At 33.9% G+C, this 16,781-nt stretch overlaps 1 long non-coding RNA gene across 1 annotated transcript in view; it reads left to right on the top strand.

The window, feature by feature from the left end:
* Positions 1-15,959, top strand: part of LOC140610562 (uncharacterized) — a 53,189-nt gene extending 37,230 nt beyond the window's left edge. Inside the window, exons 7-9 of the long non-coding RNA XR_012012166.1 lie at positions 12,654-12,748; positions 14,452-14,647; positions 15,733-15,959. This is a non-coding gene — a long non-coding RNA (uncharacterized lncRNA). The remainder of the gene's footprint in view (positions 1-12,653; positions 12,749-14,451; positions 14,648-15,732) is intronic.
* The last annotated feature ends 822 nt before the right edge of the window (positions 15,960-16,781 follow it).

The following is a 16,781-nucleotide window of genomic DNA, read 5'->3' as shown; positions in this document are numbered from 1 at the left end:
GAGGTCAAGAGCTCTTTGGTTATAACTTCCAAGCATTCTAGCAATAAGAAAAAAAATTCTGTATTTTACTGTATTTCTTAAAATTCTTCTTTTCTCCTTTCTTTCTTTCTCTTTTTTTTTCTTTCTTTATTTTTACTATTTGTAGCACTCTTGAAATATAATAGACACAAAAAATCAACTCTCACTTTTTTCTTGGCTGAATATAAAAATTCTGAATATTTTCACATCTATCTTTAATCATTGATCATTTTGCTCTCAGTCTTGGCAAAATGGTTACTGAAAATTTTGTACATAACAGCATGTTTTAAGTATATTTTACTCTTTTAATTTTACTTTAAAATGCTCTTTCTCTTTCTCATCAATTTATTTCATACTAACTGAAATACGAAAGAAAAAAAAGTTTATAGAATGACATTAAAATTTATATACATTTCATATATTTATCATTTGACATTCCCACTGTTTCATTGTTAAGTGTTTTTTTTTTTTAAGATTTTATTAATTTATTCACGATAGACATAGAGAGAGAGGCAGAGACACAGGCAGAGGGAGAAGCGGGCTTCATGCAGGGAGCCTGAGGTGGGCCTCGATCCCAAGACTTCAGGATCGCGTCCTGGACCAAAGGAAGGCGCTAAACCGCTAAGCCACCCAGGGATCCCCTTGTTTCACGTTAAGTTTATGTTACCTTTAATCTTAGCTAAATAGCATCTAATACATTGTGTTTTCCTTATAAAATATAATATCACCGATTTTATGGCATTATTATTTTAATATACTAATATTGCAAATCCTATGCATTTAAAATTGTAGAATATTTATCCCAAAGCTGTTCAAGATTTTTATCTATTTGGGTTTTTAAAAATTGAGCCTTCAAATATTATTTTGAATAAATGAAGTTAAAAGTGAAAATCAAGGTCAGAAATAGAACCTAAAATTACTAAAATTTACTCAGGTATCCATGGCTCTAAATAAATTTGGGATTGAGAAGTCATCTTTTAGGGAAAAGAATTTGAGGATGTTTAATATGCTTAAGAATATCATTTTGATACTGATACTGTTAATAGTTGTTTTTTTTCCCTCTCTAGTCATGGACTTTACTTTTTGATTCTGAATACATGATATGTATCCAATGAAAGTAGAATTATGTAAAGTAATCCAGTTTTCAGAAGAATTATTGTTTCACATAAACATAATCAGAAATTTTCCTCCTAAGTGAACATTCCTACCATGTAAAGATATTTAAACAACCAACTTTTACAATATTATCATTATTTTTGTCATTATTATAAACCTACTATAATAAAATTCATTACACCTAAAAACTAAGAAAAATAACCATATCATATATGTCTATATTCTAAGTGAAGTAACTTCCATTTTTCCACAAATTTCTTTTCAGACTCTGCCCACATACATCCATGTTTTACATAATTTCTTCTGTCTTCAATAATTTTGTTTTCACTTTACATTTGACCACAGTCCCATCTTCTCTATTTTTCAATTCCTATTGTTGGCGTACTCATCTTTCAGTATTAAGGCTACTATAGATGAGTTTAGTTTTGTTAATGTGACAACTCATTAGTGCCTACCCACCCTCAGTGCAGCTTTTCTACTTTATGTAACTGACTATTCACATGCCCAACTGCGTTCCAGTTCAGGCTAAATTTTGGTACACAAAAATTGAAGAGTAGCAAAATATGCCACTTTGGTATAGTGTTTATATTGAAGTATAGGCAGTTTAAAAACAGCAAATACAGGGAGAGACTTTCTCTAAACTCCCCTTATTTGCCTTAAGACAGATCCCCACCAGGAACTCAGTTGTCATAAATTCCCTGGAGTTTCACAAATTCTTATCACAGGACAGGAGACTAGTAGTGACACGATATGCACACAATTTTTGTCACAGCTGTTACATCTTTTATCCAGTCTTCTATGGACCCATTCATCTTTCCTAAAAAGCATTCACTCTCCCCTAAGAGGCCTATGCAACTCCTCCCTTTTTCTTATTAAGATGGTGTTTAATCCTGAATTCTACACCACCTCGGGACTTCCTTTTTCTGGGTATCTCCCATGCATACATCAGGTATACATGTTAAACTTCTGTTTGGTTTTCTCTTGTTAATCTAACATTATAAAAGGGGCTCAGCTCAGAATTCAGAGGGTAGAGGAAAATATATCTCTTCTCCCACAATATCTGTGTCTAAAATCATTTTATTTCTTGCTCTAATATCCTATATAAACACATTCTGGCATTATCTTCCAGGAAATACATAGAATCAAGCTTATTTCCTATTTTTATAATAATTAAATTCTTAAAATTGAATTTTAAAGTATTTACAATAGCATCAAAACTATGAAACACTTAGGGATAAATCTGGCAAAACATGTTTATGAATGTGAATGATCTACATACTGAAAACTATAAAACATTGAGGAGAAATATTAGAATAAGTAGGGAAAAGCTTTTTCATAGATTTGAAGACTAAACCTTATTAAGATGTCAATACTCTCCAGATTTATCTATAGGTAGATTTCTCAGTCAAAATCCCAAAAGGCATTTTTGTAGAAATTGAAAAGCTGATTCTAAAACTTAGAAGCAGCCAACACACAGAAATTAAAATCTCTAAAATAATCAAATAATTTTGAAATAGAACAAAGTTAAAGGAGTAACACAACCTAATTTTTAGACATATTATGAAGCTACAGTAGTCAAAACAGTGTGATATTGATGTCAAGATAAGCAAATAGATCAGTGGAATAGAGTGCTCAGAAACACGCACATGAGTCTATTTCAGACTTCCCGTAAGCAGTTGACACTGGTTTTTGTCAAAAGTAAACCAGCAATTCAATGAGCAAGGCTTGTCTTTTCAACAAATAATGGTCAAACAATTGAATAATTATTGCAAAAATATGATTTTTAATCCATACTTCACACTATATACAAAGTTAATTGAAGATGAGTTAACCACTTAAATGTTAAAACCTAGCGCTACAAAACTTCTAGAAAATAAACAGAGAAAATCTTCGTGATCTTGGATTATGGGGAGATTTCTTAGCTATGACACCAAAGGTACAATCTGTCTTTCAATAAATACATAAATAAATAAATAAATAAATAAATAAATAAATAAATAAATATTAAGATAGTTTGAAGGACCATGTCAAAAGGTTAGAAAAATGAAAAAGCCAGACATTGGGGATAGTGGAGTTAAGATGGCAGAGCAGTAGGAGGACCCTAGTTTTGCATTGTCTTTCAAAAATACCTAGATAAATGTCAAATCATTCAGAATACCCAAGAAATCTGAATTTTGAGAGAACAAACTGCAGAACTAGAGGGAGAGAAGGAGCTACATCATGGAAGATAGGAGGTGTGGAAACATGATTCCAGTGAAAGGAGAATCACAGATGCTGAGGAAGGAAAGGAATCTTGATCTCCGAGAGATGAGAAAGAGAGATAGAGAAACAGAGAGAAAGTGTTGTGCAGCATATTGCACAAGAGAAACATTTCCCCAAAACCGTTGTCTGGGAAAACTAGAGTGGCTGATTGTCACAAGTTTTTATAGGCAGAGAGCTGAAATTTTGAAGTATTAGAAGATTATATCACCATTGGGTGAAGCCTGGGGGCATAGCTCCTGTAAGGAGGAGAGCAGAGGCCCTGGAAGGAACAGCATGCTCTGAGTATCCCCTGGGTCACACTGGAAAAGACAGTTCCCCTTCTTGGAGGGGACTGGGGATAAGGTACACAGCCTCTCTAGGGTCAAAAAAGCTGGCAGGCATCAATGTGCTGCCCTGTTCCTTAGCATAGGAACAGAGACACTTGCTAAAGGTTGCAAACCTTGGTGCTGGCTTGTTGCTGTGCTTTACCATAAACTGTGAACCAGTGAGTGGTTGTGTGATGGTTTTTCTGGGACTAACTGGCACCAGCCACAGCATGGCAAGACCCTCCCCCAGAGAATCAGAGTGGGCCTGTGCTGTGTTGGATCCCTAAAATTTGGAGTTTTGAAACCCAGCCACATGCCTGAGATAAAACACAGTAGTACTGTGCCCCCTGGCAGACAGCTCAGACACAGACAGAGTGAAGGCAGGAATCTGACAAAAGCCAGGGACAGAAGAGAGGAGACTTTTTACTCTTCTGTAAGGTTTCTGGAAGAGTAGCAGGCACAAACTCCCTGCTTTTGGGAGGAAACAATGGGCAAGGCCATTTTCTCCCCCACTCATTAGCACTAACCAGCATCAATGGGCACCACAGCATCCTCAGTGGAGGTTGGAGCTGCTAACACTACTTTCCTCCCCTACTGTACCCTACAGGTGCATCTTTACTAGGGCAAGTAGGCCTGAGACCCAGTGCATCAGGCTCCTTCCCCAGAAGACCAGCACCAACCCCACTAGTACACCAAGTACACTGATCACAGAATGCTGCAAAGCTTCAGCTCTAGGGGAAATAGGATCTAGCCTCTTTTAACAAGCAGACCAAAACAGACTTGGTTAAAACTTGTCAGACAATGGACAAAAAGCTGAACACTCTGCACTGCAGGCAAGGAGAAACTCTGCAGAGGACTGACCTGAGGGAAAGGACAGCCAAGACACAACAGAAGAGCACACACTCTGAAACACTTCCTGAAGCACCAAGCCCAAGACAGAACAGGATGTCTTCTTAGTATAGCCATTACTTTCAGAAGCAGGAATATAACAGGCTTTCCTAACACACACACACACACACACACACACATACACACACACAATAGTGACCTAAACAAAATGCCAAGACAGAGGAATTCACCTCAAAAGAAAGAACAGGGAGGCATACAACCAGGGATTTAATGAAAACAGATATAAGAATGATGCCTGAAGCAGATTTTAAAATAACAATCATAAGGATACTAGCTGGGCTTGAGAAAAGCATAGAAGACACTAGAGAATCCCTAACTGCAGAGATAAAAGAACTAAAAACTAGTCAGGTTTAAATAAAAATTGTTATAACAGAAATACAAAATTGATGGATGCAATAACAATGAAGATGGATGAAGCAGAGGAAAGAATCAGTGGTATAGAAGATAAAATTATGGAAAATAATGAAGCTGAAAAGAAGAGTAGAAAAAAAAAAGTATTGGGTCACAAATGTAGACTTAGGGAACACAGTGACTCCACAAAGTGTGATAACATTGGTATCATAGGAGTCCCAGAAGAAGAAGAGAGGGAAAAGGGGTCAGAAGGTTTATTTCAGTGAATCATACCTAAAAGTCTCCCTCATCTGGGGAAGGAAACAATCATCCAAATCCAGGAAGCACCGAGAACTCTCATCAAATTGAACAAAAGCCAGCTATCACCAGAGCATATAATAGAAAGTTTTGCAAAATTTAGAGATAAGGAAAGACTCCTGAAAGCAGCAGGGGAAATAAATCTCTAACTTACAAGGAACAACAGATCAGGTTTGCAGCAGATCTATCCACAGAAACCTGGCAGGCCAAAAGAGACTGGCATGGTATATTTAACAAGCTGAAGGGGAAAAATATGCAGCAAGAATACTTTATCCAGTGTTATCGTCATTCAGTATAGAAGGAGAGATAGAGTTTCCCAGACAGATAAAAACTAAACATGTTTGTGACCATTAAATGAACTCTGCAAGAAATTTTAAAGGGGAAACTTCCAGTGGGAAAGAAGAAACAAAAGCAACAAAGACTGGAAAGGAGCAGAGAAAATATCCAGAAACAGAGACTTTTTTTTTTTTCAGAAACAGAGACTTTACAAGTAATACAATGTCACTAAATTCTTACCTACCAATAATTACTCTGTATGTAAACGAGCTAAATGCTGCAATCCAAAGACACAGAATATCAAAATGGGTAAAACAAAACAAAACAAAACAAAAACAAAAAACAAAAAACAAACAAGACCCATCTATATGCTGTTTACAAGCATGTTAGACCAAAAAACACGTCCAAATTGAAAGTAAGAGGATGGAGAACTATCTATCATGCTAATGGACATAAGAAGTATGGAGTAGCCATACTTATATCAGACAACCTAGATTTTAAGCCAGACTTTAACAGGAAATGAAGAAAGACACTATATCATAATCAAGGGGTCCATCAAACAAGAATATTTAACAATTATAAATATTTATGTCCCCAACTTGGGAGCACATACATATATAAATCAGTTCACAACAAACATAAAGAAACTCATTGATAATAATACAATAATAGTAGAGGAATTTAACTCCCTATTTATAGCAATGGACAGATCATGTAAACAGAAAATTAATAAGAAATAATGACTTTGAATGACACACTAGGCCAGAAGGACATAATAGATATATTCAGAACATTTCATCCTAAAGAAGCAGAATACACATTCTTTTTGAGTGCACACAGAACATTCCTCAGAGTAGATCATACATATTGGGTCACAAATCAATCTTCACCAAGTACAAAAGATTGAGATCATACAAACCATATTTTCAGACCAAAATGCTATGACACTTGAAATCAACCACAAGATAAAATTTGGAAAGACCATGAATACATGGAAGTTAGAGAACATCCTACTAAACAATGAATGAGTTAACCAGGAAATAAACAAGAAATTTAAAAATACATGGAAACAAATGAAAATGAAAACATGGCAGTCCAAATCCTGTGTGATGTAGCAAAGACAGTCCTAAGAGGTAACTACATAGAAAGACACCTACCTCAAGAAGCAAGAAAAGTCTCAAATACACAGCCAACCTTCCACCTAAAGGAGATAGAAAAGGAATAGCAAATAAAGCTTAAAGCCAGAATAAGAAGAGAAATCATGAAGATTAGAGCAGAAACAGATGATATAGAAACAACAACAACAATAACAAACATAGAATAGATCAATGAAACTAAGAGCAGTTCTTTGGAAAAATTAACAAAATTTGTAAACCCCCCAGCCAGACTTATCAAAAAGAAAAGAGAAAGGAAAAATGGCCCAAATACATAAAATCATGAATAAAAGAACATAAGAGAAAAACAATTATAAGAGAGGATTATGAAAAATTATATGCCAACAAACTGGGCAATCTGAAAGAAATGGATAAATTCCTAGAAACATACCAATTACCAAAACTGAAACAGGAAAACATAGAAAATTTGAACAGATCCATAACCAGCAAAGAAATTGAATCAATATCAAAATTCTTCCAACAAACAAAAGTCCAGGCCCAGATGGCTTCCCAGGGGAATTATAACAGACATTTAAAGAAGAGTTAATTCTATTCTCAAACTGTTCCAAAAAAATAGAAATGGAGGAAAAACTTTCAAACTTCTTCTATGAGGCCAGCATTACCTTGATTTCAAAACCAGACAAAGACCTCGCTAAAAAGGAGAATTGCAGACCAATATCCCTGATGAACATGGATGGAAAAATTCTGAACAAGTTACTAGCAAATTGAATCCAACAATACATTAAAGGAATTATTCACCACTATCAAGTGGGATTTATTCCTGGGCTGCAGTTTTGGTTCAATATTCATAAATCAATGTGACACATTACATTAATAAAAGAAAAGATAAGAACCATATGCTTCTCTCAACACATTTGACAATAACAGCATCTATTCTTAATAAAAGCCCTCAACAAAGTAGGGATAGAGGGAATGTACCTCAACATCATAAAGGCCATATACAAAACGCCCAAAAGCTAATATCATCTTTAATGGGGAAAAACTGAAAGCTTTTCCTCTAAGGTCTGGAAAAAAAGCAAGGATGTCCGCTCTGACCACTGTTATTTAACGTAGTACTGAAAGTCCTAACCTCAGCAATCAGACAGCAATAGGAAATTAAAAGCATCCAAATTGGTAAGGAAAAAGTCAAATTCACTATTCACACACGATATGATACTTTATATAGAAAATCTCAGAGACTCCACCAAAAATTGCTAGAACTGATACACAAATTCAGCGAAGTGGCAAGAAACAAAATCAATGGCAGAAATCTGTGGCATTTCCATACACCAATAATGAAACAACTGAAAGAGAAATCGAGGAATTAATTCAATTTCCAATTGCACCAGAAACCATAAGATACTTAGGAACAAACCTAACCAAAGGACTAAAATATCTGTACTCTAAAAACTAGAATAGTGATGGAAGAAATTGAAGAGGACACAAAGAAATGGAAAAACGTCCCATGCTCACGGATTGGAAGAACAAATATAGTTAAAATGTCGATACTACCCAAAGCAGTCTACACATTAAATATAATCTCCATTGAAATATCACCAACATTTTAAACAGAGCTATAAAGCAAGTAATTCTAAAATTTGTATGAGACCGTGAAAGACCCTGAATAGTCAAAACAATATTGAAAAAGAGAAGCAAAGCTGGAGGCATCACAATTCTGGACTTCAAATTGTGTTACAAAGTTGTTGTGATCAAGACAGTACGGTACTGACACAGAAACAGATACATAGATCAATGGACCAGAATAAAAAGCCCAGAAATGGCTCCAGAATGCTATGGTTAAGTAATATTTCATAAAATAGTAAAGAACATCCAATGGAAAAGAGATAGTCTCTTCAACAAATAGTGCCAAGAAAACTGGACAGCAACGTGCAGAAGAACGAACCTGGACTACTTCCTTACACCATCCGCAAAAATAAATTCAAAATGGGTGAAAGACCTAAATGTTAGACAGGGCACCATTAAAATCCTAAAGAAGAACACAGGTAGAAACCTCTTTGACAATGGCCATAGCAACTTCTATGAGACATGTCTCCTGACGCAATGGAAACAAAAGTAAAAATGAACGGAGACTTTGTCAAGATAGAAAACTTCTGCACAATGAAAGAAACAATCAAGAAAGCTAAAAGGCAACTTTGAGAATGCAAGAAGATATTATGACATAATATATATACATATATGTGTATATATATGTATCTGATATAAATGACATATCTGATAAAGGGTTTATAGGCCCCCTTCATGGAGCCTGCTTCTCCCTCTGCCTATGTCTCTGCCTCTCTTTCTCTGTGTGTGTGTGTGTGTCTCGAATGAATGAATGAATGAATGAATGAATGAATGAATAAAATAAAAATATAACTATCTTTCCACCTGGCAATTGTGCTATTAGGTATTTACCCAAAGGATGCAAAATATTGATTTGAAGGGTCATATGCACCCTGATGTTTATAACAGCATTATCAACAATAGCCAAAGTATGGAAAGATCCCAACTGTCCAACAACTGATTAATGGAATATTAGTGAGCCATCAAAAAGAATGGAATCTTGCCATCTGCAGCAATGTAGAGGGAGTTAGAGTATATTAAGCTAAGTGAAATAAGTCAGAGGAAGACAAATACCATATGATTTCACTTATATGTGGAACTTAAGAAACAAAACAGAATAACATAGTTGGGAAGGGGGAAAAATGAGGGAAAAGGAAATAACCATCAGAGACTCAACTACATGGGCATCCCCAATGGCTCAGCAGTTTAGCACTGTCTTCAGCCCAGGGTGTGATCCGGGAGACCCGGGGTCGAGTCCCAAGTTGCACTCCCTGCATGGAGCCTGCTTCTCCCTCTGCCTGTGTCTCTGCCTCTCTCTCCCTCTCTGTATGCCTTTTATGAATAAATAAATAAAATCTGAAAAAAGAAAAAAAAAGAGACTCAACTACGGAGAAGAAACTGAGGGTTGATGGAGGGAGGTCAGCAGGGTATGGATGATGGATACTAAGGAGGCCACTTGTGATGAGCACTGGGTATTATATGTTAGTGATGAATCACTAAATTCTACACTCAAAACCAATTTACCATATAGATTTACTAAACAAAAATTTAAATAAAAAACATCCAGTGACATCTGGGTGGCTCAGCAGTTGAGGTCTGCCTTTGGCTCTGGGCGTGATCCTCATCTGGGGATTCAGCCCCACATCGGGCTCCCTATGAGGAACCTGCTTCTCCCTCTGCCTATGTCTCTGCTTCTCTCTGTGTCTCTCAGGAATAAATAAATAATATAGTTTATAAATAAATAAATAAAATATAAAATAAAATAAATAAAAAATAAAATAAAATAAAATAATAAAATAAACTGAAGGAAAATAGAAAGCATGTATTGGGGGCGGCCCGGGTGGCTCAGCAGTTTAGGCCACCTTCAGTCCAGGGCATGATCCTGGAGACCCAGGATCGAGTCCCACACTGGGCTCCCATCATGGAGCCTGCTTCTCCCTCTGCCTGTGTCTATACCTCTCTCTCTCTCTCTGTCTCTCAAGAATATTTTTTTTTTAAAGCATATGTTTGATAAACACATTTTATCCAGAATGTGCAATAAAATTTTAAGACTCAATAACAACAGCAACAAAAAAAACTCAATAAAAAATGGCAAAATATTTAATATTTAAACAAATTTTATCAAAGAAAATCTCTTATGTAGTGATAAGAATTTAATCAATTTAGCAGGACACTTTATCTAGGAGTTTTCAGATTGTTTCAATTACACTTCTAGCATTAGTATCTAAAACATAAATATAATTTTACTTATGTTTTTATTGGACTTCATAAAAGAAAGATGAGACAAATGGACTGGTCTTCAAGTAGATAGCTTGTTTTAAAAATAAAAGAGCGGTATGTATCATTAGTTAATTGGAGCTTACTCAGTTTTTAATTTATATAAAAGATCTGTAACTAGTAAGCATTTTGGAGACCATAGTAGTTGGGGAAAATAAAACTAAACCAAATTTGATTTTCTTGGACAATAGAATGTTTACATTAGTTTATACAACTTAATTAATCTTCTTTAGTTTTAATGCCAACATAAGCACTTTCATGTTTCAGTGGCCAAATACAAAGCAAGATATTTGACAAACTCTCCAAGTAGGGAATATTTGTTGCTCAAAGCTGGATATTTGATAAAAAGCCTTTTAAATTGAATCTGATTTTTAAAATAGCCATTTTTCCCTTTTTTCATCAATTTTGCTTTTATGAATTTTGGTCATTAAGGAACACAAAATGCTGAATGGCTCCCAGTGTTTTATTTAGCACGGACCTTAAGCTTTGGGGAGGAATTTTATTTTCTTATTCAAGATATAATCATGTTGATGCTATTTGTCATGGAGCAAAACTAGACAGCTTAGTATTTTAGAGCCAGCCCTTTCCATCAATCATTTTTGAAATAGCAATGGCATTAGCACTGCCGGCTTCCCATTATTGATTATTCTTAAAGTTATAACTCTAAAAGTTCAACGTGATAACATAACCCTATTTTACCAATCAAAAGGTTGAAGGAGAAAGGTTAACACTTTTATCAACTCACCAAAGAAATCTTTGGCATAACCAAACTGCATATGTCAATTCAATATATTGCTTCTAATTTTTTTTCAAATGTATTTTGGGATTTGAAAAATACTGGAATATGAATTGTATTTAATTTTCTTTTTTAAATAAGTTTCTCTATACAGTGCAGCAATAAGAAAAAACATCATAGTGCTACTTTATTTTAATTGGTATAAGATACTCAAAATGATTCCTACAAAATTAAATTTTAGACTTCTAAGACATGGTCTCCAAAAATATTTGAATTAGTCTCATAATAAATGAATTATGTTGTCCTTTCTCTCTACCACAGTCCATTTACACATGTGATGCAAAATCCATAGAGCCAATTCTCAGGTATCTTCATTTTTAGTAATAAAATTTTAATGTTCTCTAACCATAATAGTGCTGTGTTGTCCACTTAAATAGAAGAATCCTTGAACACTTATATGTATGTTCAAGGTTATTATTTAGACATTTGGATATCAAAACATGAAAACTGTAAAAGACTGCTATAAGTTGCTATTTTATCTTTCAAGATTTTGGAAAGGACATAAAAACATACAACAGAATATTACTGTATATTTTATTACTATTGTGTGATTGAAAACAATAGGGAAAGGCTGGCCAAGGGATACAAACTTCCAGTTATAAGACAGATAATTTTTTTAAAGATTTTATTTATTTGTTCATGAGAGACACAGAGAGAGGGTCAGAGACACAGGCAAAGGGAGAGGCAGGCTCCATGCAGGGAGCCCGACGTGGGACTCCAGGATCCTGGAGTCCCAGGATCATGCCCTGAGCCAAAGGCTGACACTCAACCGCTGAGCCACCCAGGTGTCCCTAGACAAATAAGTTCTGGGGAATCTAATGTACAGCCTGGTGACTATAGTTATCAATACTCTTTATACACTTGAAAGTTTCTAAGAAAGGAGATCTTAAATGTTTTCATCACAAAATATAGAGTGCTGGATTTGTTAACTGTCCTTATCATGGTAACCATTTTACAATATATATACTTGTATCAACTCATCATTTTGTGCATCTCAAACTTACACAATATTAAATGTTAATCCTGTTTCAGTAAACCAGAAAAAAATAATTAAAAAGGGAATTTAAACTGAAAAAGTGGGGAAAATATAATCTTAGGGGGAAAAGTAATTTTTCTTTAAGATCCACCTGATTGTCCTTATCCTACTTCTTTCTCCACATACTAAAACAAATCAGCAAAAACAAAGGAACAAATTAACAAATTGCCATTGATTAGCAATAGATTTAGACCAGCAAATGGACATATAAATGTACCTTCTGATGATGGTTTTAAGAATATAATCAAAGCCTGATTCAGATAAGCATTCTCCTCATTGTTTCCTTTTTACAGATTCCAACTTGCACAGGTGTCCATTGTGAAGTTATATTATGTGAGCCTATTGATGTAAAATTTTGTTTTCATTGAATACCTTTGGGTTCACAGAAGTAAGTGCTCATCTTTTCTGTATTAGGCCATCTTGACCTTTACCTTAACTTTGTGTTATTTAGCATGGTTAGAGAAAAGAAATATAGAACATGGAAACTCACTCTCCAACAAACAATTAAAATATACATTGTGTATTATATCATCTCTATCTTTGACCCCATTTATAATTCTGACTTTTATATATTGATTATAGTTAATAATAACAATTACTCCATGATTTGTATTTATGAGAATATCCATTGTGAGTATAAGAAATGCTTCTGTGACTTTTCTACCTTAGAGCCGGAAGGAACTTTATAAACATTAAATAATTAATTCTCACAACACTCAAAGCAATGTTTAATATTCTCACTTCATAACCAGGGATATGAGAACAGAATCTTAAAGTTACTTGCCAAATGCATTAGATAAAATGCTTGTCAGGTCTAGGATGAGAATTTGTAGTGCAAACGCAGATTTGCAGATGTTGAAACTAGTCTTTTAGAAGGATTATAGGTTATTATTTGCAATTAATATGCTCAGACTTCTTGAGAGGATGATATCTTGTACTTTGTTATAAGTTGGTAAGTAAAATTGTCTTTTTGAAGGAATTGGAACATAGGTAAATTGTGTTAGTAGATGACACAAACCATAAGCTACATTCTACTCTATCCACGTGGTTTTGGCATGAATATGTGATTTTTGAGCTTGAGTTTCACATTTCACTGAGTTTCACATTCCATAATTCATATTTTTTTTTGTATTCACAGTTGTAATTTGAATTACTTAAGTAAAGCTCATACAAGTAATAAAATAAAACATATACTATGATATACCAATTTTTGTAGTTGAAAGGGACAAGTTTTCTTACAAAAATTATTTTATTTCTATTCAATAGAGCTATGGTTATAGGAAGAAAAAATTCTTGATAATATAAAATTCATTTCAAAAACATCTTACTTGATTCTGTCTTAAGTAGATGAAAGAAGTACTTTAAATGAGAAGCTCTTATAGAAACCAGAAGTCTAGAAAGCATTTATCTTTTTTCATACTTCATATAGCTGATGAAGGATAAAGATTCTAATACAGAGAACAACAACAACAAAAGGGTAACAAAAAGGGGCTGGATTTCAAATTTCAGGTGGTCTGAAAATGCCTATTAAATTGTCTCACACAAAATCATCCCTTTTTCCCCCTATGTAAGTGAAGAGGCATGGGATGAAGGAATCTTGGCTGTAAGAGAATATGAAATATCTTTGTACACCTGAAACTAATATCAAACTGTCTGTTAATTAAGTAGAATTAAAAGAAAAAACTTAAAAAAAATAGAGAATATAAAATTTAAGCAGAGCTTTTGGATTAAAATTTTCGGAAAAAAAATATTTTTCTTCCATTTCTAAATCTCCTATGTTTCTGAGACATAAACATTTGCCTCTCTACTGGTGACTCTGGGAATATTTAGATTATGATAATATATTAATTGTACGCATGTGCAAAGGTTTAAGAGCAGGCGTTGCTGGTATTGTCTGAGCTTTTAAAGCTAAAGGAGAACTTTATCTTCTTAGTTACAGAAAACGTGTTGAAACGAGTGACTGCCTTATTTGCTTTATTGCTTTTGCCTCAGATTCAGATTGTTCCTATTTCACTTTAAAGGGTATTTGGATTTTTTTTTCTAGCTAGAATGTTATTCTTGCACTATTGCTTTTTTTTTTTTTATCTCTAGGCTTCTATCAGCTTATTACATGAAGATGAATCTTAGAAGAGTAGAGAAATAAAATTTCAAATTGAAAGAGACAAAGTTTGAAAAGAAATATTTGCCCAAAGGAAATTTATTATGATTTGCAAAGAAAAACAACTCAGTTCTATCCTGACCTTTGGTTGGATTTCTAGATGACCTTTATAGGCACCTTCAAATTCAGGTATGTGAAGAACCATATAATACTAACTTTATAACTCTTACTTAGTGATCGTTTTTAAAAAGTAAAAATCTGGGATGCCTGGGTGGCTCAGTCCATTAAGCATTTCCCTTTGACTCAAGTCATCATCCCAAGGTCCTGGGATTGAGCTCCACCTCCCTGAGACTCCCTGCTCAGTGGGGAGCCTGCTTTTCCCTCTATTCCCCACTTGTGCTCTCTCTCCCTATCTCTGTTGTTATCTCTGTCTCTCAAATAAATCAATAAAATCTTTAAAAAAGTATAACCCCCTTTTAAATTACTGACATTTACTGTAAAAACTGGTATTCTGAAACTTAATTCTGACTAGAAATGTGAAGTGAGGGAACATAGATCATTTTACAATTAAATGGTTTTCTATTTCTACCTTTTAGAATGTTCATTATATGTATGTCTAAAATACATATGATTTTAGATTAGAAAAGAGGCCAAGTGTAGACTGTTTGACTCTAAAAAGACTCATACTCTCTGTTGGAAATTTATTTACACTGAAATGACTGCATAGCAAAGAATTCCATTCTGAAATGTCTTCTGAGGGCATCATGATGATTTAATTTATTATTTTCATGATCACTTCTAATTTCAGAATACAGGGACATATTAATCAATCATACAAGACACAATTAAGTACTTCTCATAAGTAAATAAATTTCTCCAGTTTGGGTAAAGCAACACCTGAATTTTTATCTAATAAGTTTATTCTCATTTAATATTCAAATATTGTTTTCCAAACCTACTTTTAAACAATTAAAGTGATCTATATTGCAGAAAATAAATTAATGATTCACATAGTAAGAGTAATCTTAGAGGCAGCACAATTTTCCATGGTGGAGGGAGATAATTAATCAGCAACTTAAATAATTTTTTCTCTCTAGTCTACACCACCTCCTGATAATTAACACCCTACCTCTTACAGGATACATAGTAATAATGTTCACTAACACACAAACTCGAATTTAAAAAAATATTAATTGTAGTTTATTAGATAAAATAATTAGTAAAAGTATTTGTTTCCCTTCTTGAAATTGATGATCTATTTTATACGGTCCTAGGTAAATATACTTCATATTCCAATCCTAATGCATTGGCAACATTTTCTGGAAGCATTATTTTGAGAAGATTGGAACCTACCTTGACTTCATATGACAGAATTACATGATAGAAGTGATATCTTTCCAAAGTAAAAGAAAAAAACGTATGCCATATGAATCGTGGGTATGCTATCTCAAACTTTAGAGTCAATCTAACTAGTATACAAAATCAAGGTAATTATTTAAAAATGAAGCTAAAATACTTCTCCAAACAGCAACTCATTCTTTGCATATTATTTGCTATCTTGCTAATATTTTGAACCTCGTCAAATAAGACATTGATGTTTAATAAATAATTCAATGTTCTCTGTAAAGTTGCATGTCCAATAGTATATCTTTAAATTCTGGTTTCCCGTCAACATTTAATTGCTCAATCGTTCTTCCCTCTGCCTCTAAAAATAACTAGCTTATAAGCTAAGAGTGGGAAAGATGAAGTTAAGAATGGAGAGAGCCTTTTTATAATTTTTTCTTCACAAAAGTACAGGATTCTGGGATATATCAATTTTATATTTATGCATAGATAATGTTAAGTGAGAGTAAGTATAACCTGTTTTTTTTTTTTTCCAATTTAATTTAGTTGTATTCACTACACATGATTAATCATAGGAAAAAGTATCTATTTTGGGGTTGATCTATATGAAATGTAAAAAAAAAAAAAAAAAAACCTTCCTAAGACTTACATTAAGTAGACTCCATTAGTGACCTGTCATGAGCTCATGCCCATTAAACCTTTGTAAAATATTTCCAACGTTCTAGGATCTGACAAGGCCATTATAAGTTAATTTAGTATGCAATATTTTTGCAAATACACACAACTTTTATTATTTTCAGGAATTAAAAGTCATTTATAAAAGTGGTTTACATAAAACAAGTTTAATTAAGTAATTTGTTCATTCCCCCATGACAGTCTTCACACATGATTGAAGACACAGGCTGAATAAGCATCATCATTTTTAATAATTTCAGCATGTTCTGATAAATGCAAAAAGACACAGTTGTTGCTAGAAAAG

Source organism: Canis lupus, chromosome 2, assembly GCF_048164855.1.
Source record: "Canis lupus baileyi chromosome 2, mCanLup2.hap1, whole genome shotgun sequence".
NCBI lineage: Eukaryota > Metazoa > Chordata > Mammalia > Carnivora > Canidae > Canis > Canis lupus.
This window is presented reverse-complemented; position numbering and strand designations above follow the sequence as displayed.